Here is a 13,947-nt window from a genome sequence, read left to right on the forward strand (position 1 = left end):
AAACACTTCGAAGTTGCCCAGAAATTGTGTGTTCATGGGTAGTTACCAGTGTGAGATGGTCAGTCTGATGATTTCTCTGGTGGCTTCCCATCTGTTATTGTCTGCTGGTCTTTGTTCCTGATCATCAGTTTGTTACAGCAGGAGGAACCTTCCAATCTCACTCTAGGGGTAGAAGTCTGAGACCCAGTATTCTTAGAACTCGGAGGAGGAAGAGAGACTAGGGGTGATTCCCAACATGTAAATTTCTACTCAATTTTGTTTTTGGGTATGACGCCCTTAACCTGAGCCTGCCTACTGTTCAAGTACAGAACAGTCTCCCCTTGAATGCCAGACAAGAAACTTGGACAAAGGTTATGAAACCCCTTCTTGGACCATGAGTGCTGTCTACTTGTTATTAACCTCGCAGACAATTCTTTCAGGATACCTGCAGCCACTAATTCCTGAAGCGCCCCAGCGTTCTACAGCAGAATTCTAGACCAATTCTAGGCTTTCCACACTAGAAGTGGAAAGCTGAGTTTTCCCAGGTCTGCAAAGTCAGTTACCACTTGTTGCTTTCCAGCTTTCAAAGTTTTACTTCTGTGATCAATTTTCCAGTTTTCTTTGTCCTTGACATTTTATGCTTAAATATATAAACATATAATAATTCTAACAGGGGTTTGATGGCAAACAAAGTAAGTGGTTATTTAATCCACCATATTTAAAAGGATATTCACCTTATCAGTTTTGAAGTGTCACATCTTCACTGTTGTTCATTTTTAAACTGTATGAAATTTAGGCTCAAGTTCTAATAGGACAGAGTTTCAACTGTCCAAGTGGTTACAATCATTTCAGCTTTAACATCGTTTTCCTATACTGTGGTCAAAAAGTACTGCCTTACACAATTTCTCTTATTTAAAATTTCAAATTCTCCTTGAAGCCTAAGACACAATTTTTTTTTAAATTTCACAGGAATTTGGAAAAAATGTGTATTTCTTTACTGGGAACAAAATTTGACATACACCTATTAAAGCATTTTGCTATTCAAATCTTTATAGTCTTAATTTTTGTTTGTTTGATCTATTAAATTCTGAGAGATAAAGCCTCCTGAAAATACTGATTTTACCAATTTCTCCAGAGAAACTTGACTTCACATGTTTCAATGTTATCTGAGTTTATCATACAAAACTTCAAGCCTAGTATTGTTCAAGGTTCCAAACTTTTTATTAATTAAAACTTTCTCTTTTTTTCATTCAAAGGTTTTGGCCTAGAAAGGTTTTATCCTTTGCTTGATATGAATTGAACTTGCAAGTTTTAATATTATTTTTGCCACTCCTTATTTTCAACATTGTGTCATCTTTACTTAGCAAAAACTCTTATAAAACCTCATAACGATAATTTTAAATTCAATTTGTAAAGGGGAGGAGAGTAGGAAAGAAACCAATTTCAATTAAATTAAGAAAAAGCCGTTAGAAGGTTACTGGGTAATCAAACTTAACAGGAAAGTTAGTGATTGAGGCTTGGAAAATAAGATGAACCAGGAGATGACCAGGCAAGTAGAATCACACTGAAGGACATCTACTCAGGATGCCATTTGCATCTCTGTTAATGGCAGTGCAACCACTAAGACACTCACTGCCATAGCGTAAGGCTTCTGGTTCCACCACAGCCACGGAAGGGTGTATCTGTCTCCTCCACCTCCTTCCTGTCTGAGCCATTTCAGTAGGACCGATACATATGGAAGTCAATTTGGTTTCCTAGTTTCCATCCGCTTTAAACTGCTACCTTTCGTTTATGTAGCGATTTTTCATTGCTTTTCAGAATGCACAGACCCATAGCAGCAAACACAGGTGAGGATGGGTCTATTTCCAGTAAGTCTGTGCCACAAAAAATTGGGAACTATTTAGGAAAGAGATTCTGGGCAGGGCTTCGGGGCAAACTTCCTATTCCCCAAACCACTGGTTTAACCATTAATCAGTGAACAGAAGATAGCTCTGCTGTTACCCCTTCTCACCCATATTCTCTATCCAGAGACCCCAGATTTCAGAGATGTTGATGAATCTCTTTCTCTGTGACAGTAGAGGACAATCTATTTTCTCTTGCTTTGGCTGATATGCCTCAACAGGTAACTTGGATATAGTCTAATGCACCTATTTCACCATGGTGCCAGAAACCTCACTAACTTCTTTACTAACTGAAGTTAAGCCCATGTTAGCTGTGAGAATGGTTAAAATGTAAACTCGTTATAGTAAGACTAACACACCATCTTAAAACTCCAAGACCCTATTAACTCCTAAACTCTGTTCTAATTACTAATTCTAAAAAAGGCAGGAAAATATATTTTAAATTACATTCCTTTTATAATTTTTCATATTTTTCTAATTCTAAGCATTGTACTCATTGTAAGAAAACAGTATACACTCAAGAACTCTTTAAAAACTCCAGTGAAGACAAGCATGCTATATATTGAGTATCAAGCACAACTGCTGCCCAGAGAGGACTGTATTTTAGGGATCCCCCAATAAAAGCCGTGTGCTCCAAACACTTCCTAAATTTTAAAACAAGTATCTAGTTTTTATTGGTAGTCCAGATTATTAATCTTTATTATCTTCTTTCCCACCAACTCCGATACCAATTAGAATGTCTCTCAGGCCATGACCTAAAGGTACTATTATAACTCAAAATTCAGTAATACAAGCCCTTCTTAATATCCATCTCAGATTTTTTTTTAGTTGAAAGTACTAGCAATTCAGAAAATACCACTAAAGCATAACTTTCCTGGATTTTACTAAGTTTTCAAATCAATTTTTTTACATATAACGGAGATGTAACCTCAATTAGTGTTAATAACTTATTTGGTAAACTATCTCCAAGTTTATTTTCAATACTGAAAGATAATAAAATTGTTCCCTTCTTATTTTTACCTTACACTACAAACTTAGGAGCAACATATTTTACCTGCTTTAGTCTAAAACTACCCGTTCTTATTCTCAGTATACCCCCCGCCCCATTTACCAAGATGATGACCTCTACCTGGCCTTCCTCACTTCAGTCTCTTCTCCAGTCACGTTGAACCTAGCTGCTGATCTTACTCATTTTCCCTCATGTACTTCTTCTGTTCAACGGCCTTCAGTAGAACTCCTTTATTTCTAATTTCTAATCCAAACTTCTTTAGATTCCTCCAGCTCAGGCCACAACCTTATAAACTTTATTTTTCATCCCATTCATTTAAAACAGACTCTGCTTTGAAAGAGGAAAACGCCTGCAGGCCGCAGCTCCCATCTCCGTGCTTTAACTCAACTTCCCCCCTAGCTGATGCTCCCTTCTACCACTTCTTCAAAATCTACATGAAAAATTATTTTTGCCAGAAAGCTTTTCCAGTCTTAATACACACTGTTCATATGATTTTGTGTCAGATCAGTAATTCAAATATTTCATTATTAAGCCACTCTTTAAGTTGTGTCTTAGATAATGACCTCTTCAGAGCAGGAACCATATCATTCACTCTGTATATCTGCATTCTTACCCCCTCATGTGGTACTAAATGAATTTTGTATAATAATTAACCCAATTAAAACAAGCAAAGGTTGGGAGAAATACAACCACACTTACAAGGTTTTTTCTGAATACAAAAAAATTAAATCTCCCCAAATCAAATTCAAATATTCATTCTTTTTTCAAAACAACATAAAAAAAACATATCCTTAAACACTTTTTTCCTACACATAGAAGTCAGGTCTTAAAGTTATAATTAGTAACATTCTAATTGTTTTGTTTGTGTAATTTTCTAAATCTAGCCCAAAAAAACTACTATGTAGTCTTAATATTTTATAGATAATAAACATAGTTTTTCAATGTCTAACCAATTTTGCATTGGCCTTCTATACTACACAAATACAAAACCTACATAATAAAAGTTCACAGATGAGGTTTTATTTCTTCAAGACAACAATTAAAATTCTTGGAGCAAGAGGATATTAAGCAAACAATACAAATTCCAAAAAACAAGACTTTATATAATTTTTTCATTCATAAGCTCAAAAACATTCATAATCAAACGTTAATGAGAATGTATTTTCATGTCTACTTACGCACAATTTACAAAACATATTATTCCTCAAAACTAAGCATATTAGAATGTGAAGATACATATTTTCATTATATACTTTTCAGAACTTTTATTATAATACATATTTCAGAAATGATAGCTTTCTCCCAAAAGCACAAATCGTTATACTAGAACAAGGCTTCTAGTACTCAATATTTATGAAAAACAATGCTGTAACCATTAATCCCATTTGGAAAAATATAATTCCAGCACTACATGTAAAAGTCACGATCAATAGTTCCATTGCAGATATGTTTACAAAGTGTCCTTCATGGATTTTAACCATTTAAACTTTTGTGCAACTGTCCTTAAGGTAGAATTCTCATTCTTTACACATAAATAAATGTCAACATCTTTCTGGTTGAGAGTGGATACATATCTGTAAACAAAAGTACACAAATTTACGCCTACCCCTACAATCACAATCAGAAACACTCAAATACCTTATTAAGGAACCTGAAATGCCTGAAAGCTAACTTACACAACGCCTAGAAGCTACTGTTAAAGCGGTCCCAAAAGGCCGCTATATAAGGAGGCAATTCAAGATCTCCTCGGCCTACTTCTTGGCTATACGCCTGGAGGACACTGCAATGAAAGCAAGACAACTACGTTACCTATGGAAGCAATTCAAATCTCTACATTCTAAACAAGTTTTCTAGGCCTAGAACTAGCCTCTAAAGGGTTACTTTCAATGGAAGCAAGAAACATCCCTCTGATGTCGGTATACATCACACTGCAGAAAAACAGAAGGGCCCTAGCACCCACTACGTATCACCTGATTGACCGCCATACTCACCCGACAATGCCGAACAAGGACAGACAAGAAAAAGATGCAGGCGTCAGCTCTCGCTACCCTTAGAAAGGACAAGTGTGCCATAAGCAAGTTCAAAAGTAAGTAAAACATTTATAATGACGGAGGCTAGAATAGTGGTTACTTCTGTGAAGGGGAATTAATAGGAAGGGGCACAAGACACATTTTTCAGTACAGAAAATGTTAAGCATCTTGATCTGGATAGAAGTTATCTGTATGTATTTATTTGGAGAATTTCACTGAGTTGTACTCATAAGATTTGTGCACTTCACTGTATGCAAAATATATATAAATAAAACATTTAGAAATAAGTCACCAATAATGGTAAAATCTAAAACTCAATTTTCACCCTTTTTCATCATTCTCCATTTCTCATCACAGAACTTCAATATTCCCTAAATGCAACTCTTTCCCCTTAGAAGACCCACAAAGCTGTTAGTATTCTAACAGCATTTTTCATATTGTCTCATATTAATTCACCTGAAGATTAATTCAGTATTCATCAAGTGCTCATGTACAAGGCATGGACGAGGCACCCTCCAACATCTACCCAACACACACACACCCCACACCCCCACACTGGATTCAGGGCACTCTACTACCTGGTTTCTAGTGTCTCCCATCTTAATTCCCACCCTTCTTTATGACAATGTTCTTCCCCAGCTTATCTTTCCTCAACTATCCTGTAAGACTCTGTTCAGTTTCTGCTTGATCCTTCATACTTACGACCTATATCTGCACTGTCAAATGTGATAACCATGTGTGACTGCTGAGCACTAGTCTGGCTAGTCCAAACTGAGATATGCTTTAAGTACATTAACACACACTGGATTTTGATGATTTGGTGTGAAAATAAAAAGAAAGAATGTAAAGCACTGCAATCATGTGTACATGCTGAAATGGTAATATTTTTGATATATTGGGTTAAACAAAATGCATTGATAATATTAATTTTAACTTATTTTCTTTTTATTTTTTAATGTGGCTACAGAAAAATTCAAATCACATTGTGGCTTATATTTCTACTGGGCAGTGCTAATCTATACAATCTATTTATAAATGCCCCACAGATTAGCTTTTAATATGTGTTATCCACCCAATGAGAAGGTAAGAATTCAATGCTAAGTTTTTCTTCTCTTATAAATTAAAGATTATTGCATTATGAATTACTAACAGTAACTAAACAGGATTTAAGTAACTATTTAATGTCACTTTTTAAAGATTTTTAACAAGGAAGCTTAAGACATTTCAAAATGTAAAAATATTTTAAGTTGTTTTCATACGGCTATAAACTGAAAATTTCACCTCCATTTTACATGTATCCATTTTGAGTTAAATGTCTCACCAGAAAGGACAGACAGCATTACTAAAGCTGTAGACCTTCTAATCCCAGAGAGTATTAGTTCTAATTAAACTAGATTATTTTTCATCTTAGTCACTCAGTAAAGAAAAAAAGCAGCTTCCATTCTGACCAATATCACTGTGCCAATGTCCAGTAGCCAAGACAAAGAACCTTTATATGGTGGTATGAATAAACAATGTGGGCAATAAGACACCACTTGAAATAAGGGTGAGCTGAAAAATGCTTTTATAATGCTAAGTTTTATAAGTAGGAGATAAAACTTACAAACTTCATAATAGGATAAAATGATAGACATAGAAAAGATAGGAAGGCAGAACAGAAAGGTCTCCTCTGTAGAATCAAGATACGTTTCGGTTCACACTTGGCTCTTCTGCTGTTTACTATCCATGTGACCCAAGTCTTAGTTTCCCTGCATATAAAATGGGAATATATACATCACAGCATTAGTGTGAGGAACACACAGTAGATGCTTAATTAATGTCAGTCTCACTCCCTTTCCTTTATTACTAATGATTATATAATGGTGACAAGATTATGGGTGACAACCCTGCCTTCATTTTCCGTTGAAAATATTTCTTAAACAAATATTAAACTTCTAATGTTTCATACTCACACCCCTCCTCATGTGAACTTACAAATGCTTTCACTAGCTGCCTTTAACAATCTTTTTTTACAAGTTTAAAATTTGTGTCTGTGGTGGGGGAGGTAGGTGGTACCAAAAAGACTCAAGTGGTAAAGGTTAAGACTATACATCACAGACACATATAAAACAAAGAAAGTGTGGAAAGGAAAGCAGCGAAAGGAAATGCTGCTTGAGGAAATCCCCGTGACTCGGACTAAGCAATGGAAAGACAACATTCTCCTCCTCGATCTAGCTTCTGCTGAAGCCACGCCTCACTCTCATCCAGGCCTCTGTGTACATTACACACGAATACACAGAGCCACTCACCCTCTTCTTTCCACTAATGGTCACCACCATCCTCTGGGCCAAAAACTTAAATGGAAGTGAAGAAATTGAGGATATTGTAACAAAGCAAACCAACACACCGGTCAGGAAATAACTTCACTAAAACGCACTCATTTCCAAGTGCATTTATTTATTCATCAGCTGACAGTCATAAAAGGAAATGTGCTCCTGAAACATTGACCTGGTTATAGCTTTTGCTGCTAGAACTAGAGATGGCACACTTTGGTGCCTGTCTCTGACTTCCTCTGCAGATACAGGCCTAAATACGGAACATTACAAAAAGTACACAACTTCAGATCACTCACAGGTGAAAATTTCAAGTTACTGGAGAAAACACAAGTGAGCAATGGTGATAAGAACTTTATTATTATTCTAACAGCTAACATTTATTCAGCATTCATTGCGTATCAGAACGCTAAGGACTTTACTAGCTGAATTAAGTAATGTAAACCTTAAACCTCTATGAAGATGGTATGACTGTTAGACCTACTTGCCTAGTGCTTACACAGCTAGATTTTAGCCCCACCAGTCTTACATCAAGGCTTACACTGTTTAAACCTTATTCTCCCATCCTGCCTCCATATATACATATTTAAAATTACAAATTCAAGTATGATTTTGTGTGTATGTATATATACACATCTACATGTGTATTTGTGTGTGTATAATATCAGTAAATCAATAGTAAGCAACAGGCAATTAATTCCAACTCTTACAAGTTTTTCATCCATCTTCACAAACCATTCAACAATTAACAGGAATCACCTCCCTTCTCAGTAACTGGTGTTTTGAAAGTTCTAGTCATGTCTAACATCTTCCTCTAGAAACTGATGAAAAAGATATGCATTATGCTTTCAAGTAAAAAGATAAATACCATGGAAGAAAGGATTAGAATATTCATCATTTATAAAAATTAGGTAAATTACTGATATAATACAGGTACATACGCTTTATAAATTATACTTTAATCCCAACACTTTATTCAGTGTTTTTTTATTTTAAATTATTTTGGCTCACAACATATTAGTTTCCAGACTTTGTACAAAGTCTTTTAAAAGCTGTATTTTCCCACAGATACAGAGAACAAACAGGGTGGTTGGGGGTGGGGAGGAGTATGGGCAAAATAGCTGAGGGGAATTAAGAGGTACAAACTTCCAGTTTTAAAAATAAGTAAACCATGGGAATTTAATATAATATACAGCATAAGAAATATGCCAATAATATTATAACAACTTTGTAATGGGGCCAGATGGTTACTAGGCTTATGGTGATCATCTCATAATGTATTTAAATGTTGATCACTAAGTTGTACACGTGAAACTAACATTGTACATCAACTATATTTCAACTAAAAAACAAAATAAATAAAGCTGTATTTTCAACTTCAATGAATGAGATACATACTAAAAATCTTAAGACCTAAAATCTTGTGTTTATCACTTGAACCAAAGTCACCTGTACCACAGTTTAGACTAACAGAATTAAATTTCAAGAACAAATCACTCATCTATACTTTTCACATAGTTACTTACAAAGTCACAGTTCCAAGAATCTCAAATGAAATGGGAAGGCCACATCTTGCAGACAGAAGAGGCAGGGCAAAGATTAGGAGAGGGAGAACCCAAGAGAAATCTCTTAGAAACACTAATCTTAATAGTCTCACTTTCCCTCACCCAAGAGAAGTATGCACTGCTGCTGCCACTGCACTAGCGTGCTCCTCCTCCTCTTCCTCCTGAAATCCTTGGCTCTTCTCCTCCTGGAAAGTTATCCCATAGAACTTCTTGTTTTTCCTGCTAACACCTCTCAATTGTCAAAGATATTGTATCTTGAATTGAAAGGAACAAAAACGTCCTAACTCCTCCTAATCTCATGAGTCCCCAGTAAACTCAAAGAGGACAGCAATTTCACAGTTTAACTTTGGCAGATCTAAGAAATAATTAAACAGTACAGCAACTGAGGCTCTAGATATGAGAAAACATCTTTTTCATGGAGACTCCCTCTCCCGAAGAAAGAACACAAATTGAATTTGGTGTCCTACCTTCTAGGTCTCAGCTGACCTTTATGTTTGTTCTTGAGAGGAGGAAGAGGAGAAATAACTGCAGCCAACCAGCAGGGTGAGCTAGCACTAGAATCGGCTTGATTAGAAGCAGTTCTTTTACAATTCAGTGGGGTGGATGGTTTGCACTTTTAAAAGCAGCTATCCCCTCCTAATAAGCCAGAATTAGAAGACATTACTTCCAGAACTCCTTCAGTCAGCACTACAGAACTCTGTTTAGTATTTACAGACTCCATCTACAAAGCAGACATCCTCTCTACCAGAGGGGTTAACGATATCAAATAAATGAAAAAAAAATCCGAGCTCATGTGACTATCCAGAATATTATAATATTCATCCTTCATTCTCATGCTTTATTTTATAGGACTAATGTAAAAAGATTTTAAAACACTTTTTAAAAAGAACTGCTAAAACTAATATTCTATAAAATTAGGGCTAGATAAGTCAGCATTGCAATTTCTGCATTCAGTGCAAGCTACAGCTGCCTTAAGATCTGCCTGAAAAGCAGCCATGAGAAGAGCATTCCCACAAGAGTAAGATGCCCTGTTTTCCTTTAGAATCACATTCTGAGAAGAGTCTAAGTAAGTAACCGTAAACACTAACAACGTATTTGGGATGAAAAATGAACTTGCCTTCTCTGACAACCAGTTTCTATACATTTTTTAAATTGCAGGTAATCCCACCACTTCAAGTGACAGTCCTGGAGTCTTCCTTTTCCCCTCCTGTTACCCAATATAGTCTCAATTCAGCCAAAACAAAACTTGCCCTCTTTTATAACTTGAGTGACAAATTAAAGCTGCAAAAAGTTTAAGGTTTGCAGGTGACAGACTCATTTTATAATTACAAATAATCTGGGAATAATCCTTATTATCACAAGACTAAAGTATAATTAAATCCACTCACCTACATAGTGTTGAGAATTATGAAATATATCAACTTTCCGAGAAAAATCAATAATTTAGATGCACTTTAAATGACCCACAGAAGCTGTAAAACCTCCAGACAATTTACCTGTTTTTGTAAAATGTGGTATCAAAAGAAGTTAAAGATAACTGTGCGATCCCGTTGATTTTCCTACCTGTTGAATTCCCTAACAGATCTTACATGTCTACTGCTCAGCAGTAGTACTATCTAGTCTGAACAAGCAGTTTCTAACAAGGGGCAGAGTGGCACATCCATCTACCCAACTAAAACACTGTTACAAAATGAAAGGCATTAGCACCACTGTTTTGAGCATCTATTTCATTTCTTATTTAATAACTGGTAGTAATGGCAATTACTTCAAACTTCCCAAGAAGTTTATCAAGCTACCTGTTTTTTTTTTTAATGTATGGATCAAGATTGCTTTTTGAAAACCTGAAAACTCAAAAGCAACATTGCTTTGAAATTATCTCAAACGTTTATATTTTGTATTTGAGTTTGTTTCACTGGAAGTCACTCTAAAAACTAAGTCACCATGTTAAGTTAAATAAGTTTTTAATTATTGTCACAGAATTTCTTGCTAATATCTAATTAACAAGTATTCTCAAACACATCCCCTTGTTTTGTTTTATAACCATTATTAGTTGCATACAGTCACCTCCTTATCCGAGCAATGTGACTAATGCAAGGACCAATGAGGTACAAGATGAGACACAATTCTCCATTATGCAATTAACAATCATCTCTGGTCCTCAATATATTGTAAAATAAAGGGTGAAAATAGTTCTCTAAGATTCCTTCTATGCTAAAACTATATGATTCAATAATCATTTTGCTGATAATATATTTCCTATTCATTAACACAAGATTGTTCTCTCTTAGAAGGGGAAAAGCTAAGAAGGGGGGACATAGAAATCTGGGGGAAAAAACAAGGAAAATGAAAGTTTTAAGCAATGTTGAAAAGTTCAAATTTCAATTTGAACAGAGATCTAAAATTAGTTATCTAATGTGTTTAAACATCTCTTCAAATAAGCAATGTAATTTGTTAATGTAGCCTGCCCAAAATAAAACATTAGTTGTTTCCAAATTTTGTACTTCAAGTATTACAAATACACAAAGTATGATGGAGACATAAGTGCAGTGTAACTTTAAATTATGTTAGAAATTCTAAAACTTACACTACCATGATTTTAAGAGCAGTGTACATATCACTGTATTAAACTAGTCGAGCTTTCATGTTTCACCTATTAAACTGTGTAAATTGTAACTTCTTTATAAAAACTGATCTTTTCTTACCAAACCTATCAATGCAATATTGCTGCCATCGAGTTCCCTGGATACTTACACATGGCACTGAAGGCAAACAGCAGGTTTCCTCTCTTTGAGTAACTTGAGTTGTCTATTTTTTGAAACGCTCTTTTTCTTGTGGGACCAAAGAAGTAACTAAACTACAACAGAGAGGCAATATACTATTAAGGCAAATCTAATCTATCATCCAGATGCAACAAGCCTGGCATTAGTTAGGACCGGCCAGAATGGATGGATGGTGTTTGGCTTATTTCTGTTGAAATCATTAACTTGTACACAAAACAGGACCATCATTCGGGCCCTCAATCGTGTTTATCTCCTCGTTGAGCACTTCTCAATGACCACACAAAATTTGAAGTCTAAACACAAAAAGTTTCATCGCAACTAAATTTGTCAATATTACTTCAACAGTTCAAGAAAAGTTTTCCACTAATGTTGCTAAACCATGGATGGATCCCAACACGAGAGTCGTCTGTGAAGTCTCGTAACAAGAAACCGTTAGCTCCACCACCTAAGTTTCCAATCACTGAGAAGGGTCTGGGACAACTCATCTTCAGGTTCACGGGAGAAGTGGAGCACACCTGCTTTCCTCTGGCAGAGATTAAGCTCCCAGGGACACAAAGGCCAGGGAATCAGACCTGGAGAAGCAAAAAGCTTTAGCTGGACGCCCACCAAGCCCCTGGCAACCCAAGCACTCTGAGCGGTTTACCTCTTGCTGCTACTTCCCAGGCACCTAGCGGCAAAAGGGCTCGCGGCACCGGGGGCGGCGAGGGCTCTGCGGTCCCGGCCCCACGTTAGGGGAGGGGTGTGTACGCTTAACGCCAGAGCCGCGGCTCCCGGCCGAGGCCGAGCGGCCCGGACGGCGGGGCCGCCCGTTACTCCGGGCGTCGCAATGGCGGCCGCCGGGCTCCCCGGGCCGCCCGCTCTCGGCCCCTTCCCCCTCCTGCTCACTGGCTGCTCGGCTTCATGTGACTAAACAAAACCCCCAAGTCTAGCGCCCGGCTCAGCCCCTTTGTGTCCGCTCCCGGACCCTCCGACGCCGCCGAGGAGAAGCCCTCCCCCCGCCTCCGCCGAGTCCCGCCCCGCGGCGGCGGCCGCCGCTCACCTCAGGCTCGGCCGCCCCCCGCGGCCGCCGCGGCCGCCGCCGCCCCGAACCCGGGGCCCGGGCTCCTTGTGCAGCACCAACTCCGCCTCCTCGGCCGCCGCCGCCATCTTAGCCTGTGCGGCAAAACGCGTCCTTTCGGATGGTCGGGACCCAGCCCAGGGCGGAGCTCCCCGCGCCGAGCGCCGGCGGCCGGGGCCCCCCGCGTCCCTCCGCCACCCCCAGCCCCGCCGCCGCCGCCGCCGCCGCCGCCGCCCCGGGGCCCGGAAGCCACGCGGGCCCCGGCGAATCCGACCAAATAAGCCCTGAAACTCACAGTTTGGTGCCGCGTGCGTCAAACCGGGGCGACGCCGGGCGCGCGCGGCGTCCCCGCGTCACACGCCGCTCTGTACGCCGCCCGGCCCGGCGGCCCCCTCCGCTCCCCGCTTCTCGCCGCCGGCCCCGGTTCCCACGGCGCAGGCGCGCGGCTTTCCCGCCTCCGACCGGGCCGCGGGCCGCGGGGGCGGCCGGCGCCGAGCTCCCGGGCGGCCTCGAGCTGCCGGGGCGGCCGGGGGGCCACGCCGACGGGGGCGGCAGGCGCAGCGCTCCACCTTTCTCGGGTGCCACAGACCCCGCAAGGTCACCTCCCCCAGCGCTGACCTAATCACTCTCGAGGCGGTTCCCGCCCCGAAGTAGGCACGCTCCAAATATGGTGGTGCCCAAACTCTGCGGGGCCCGAGCGCTCCGGCAGGCCCAGGCCCGTTAAGGTGGAGCAGGCCCGCGTCGGGCGTCCGCGGCCACGCGCGAGCCCCGGCCCCTTCCCCGTTCCCGCCGCGGAGGGGGACAGCCGAGGGGCTCGAGGCTGCCCGCCACCGCTGCAGAGCGGCGGCAGAGGAGGGCGTGTGGGCCTTAAGGCGGCCAGTTGTCGGGAGATGCTTCGTGGGGACACAGCATCCACTGAAGCATCTCCCCGGACAGCACAGCCTGCCCTAAAAGGGCCCTGGGTTTGGTCCAGCTTGGCTCTGAGGATGCTTCTCCCTCCGCATTAAAGCACCTGAGATACTGGTTAACCCTTCAGAGAATTAGTAGGTCCTGAGAAAGTTCTGGGAAAGTTTTGAAACAAGTATGCACGGCAGAGTTCCATCGACCACACTTTGGGAAACACTGAGTAGGAGCTATTCTCTTCCCTTTCAAGATGAGCAAACAAGAAGTTGCTAACATGTCTGACATGAACCAGAAATTCCTGAGAAATCTACTAGTCCCACCTTAATAAATTCTTTGGCTGTTCTGAATCTGTTTTCTCATTAAACAAATCTTTTCATTAGTAACAGCTATCAAAAACTGTGCTTTCCCAAA

The 13,947-nt window shown here is 39.9% G+C and overlaps 1 protein-coding gene across 15 annotated transcripts in view; it reads right to left on the bottom strand.

Annotated features, from left to right (window-relative positions):
• ZNF644 (zinc finger protein 644) overlaps positions 1–13,065 on the bottom strand; it is a 98,737-nt gene extending 85,672 nt beyond the window's left edge. For 4 of the 15 annotated variants that reach the window (XM_074369905.1, XM_074369900.1, XM_074369907.1 and 1 more), the window contains exon 1: positions 12,616–12,849. The gene's annotated coding sequence lies outside the window, so the exon portion shown is untranslated. Of the gene's footprint in view, positions 1–11,547; positions 12,149–12,615; positions 12,850–12,928 lie in introns of those variants that run through there. The other 11 variants (XM_074369906.1, XM_074369902.1, XM_074369912.1 and 8 more) reach the window with 9 other exon arrangements.
• Positions 13,066–13,947: the final 882 nt, after the last annotated feature.

The sequence above is a fragment of the Camelus bactrianus genome, chromosome 9, assembly GCF_048773025.1.
Source record: "Camelus bactrianus isolate YW-2024 breed Bactrian camel chromosome 9, ASM4877302v1, whole genome shotgun sequence".
In the NCBI taxonomy this organism is placed as follows: domain Eukaryota; kingdom Metazoa; phylum Chordata; class Mammalia; order Artiodactyla; family Camelidae; genus Camelus; species Camelus bactrianus.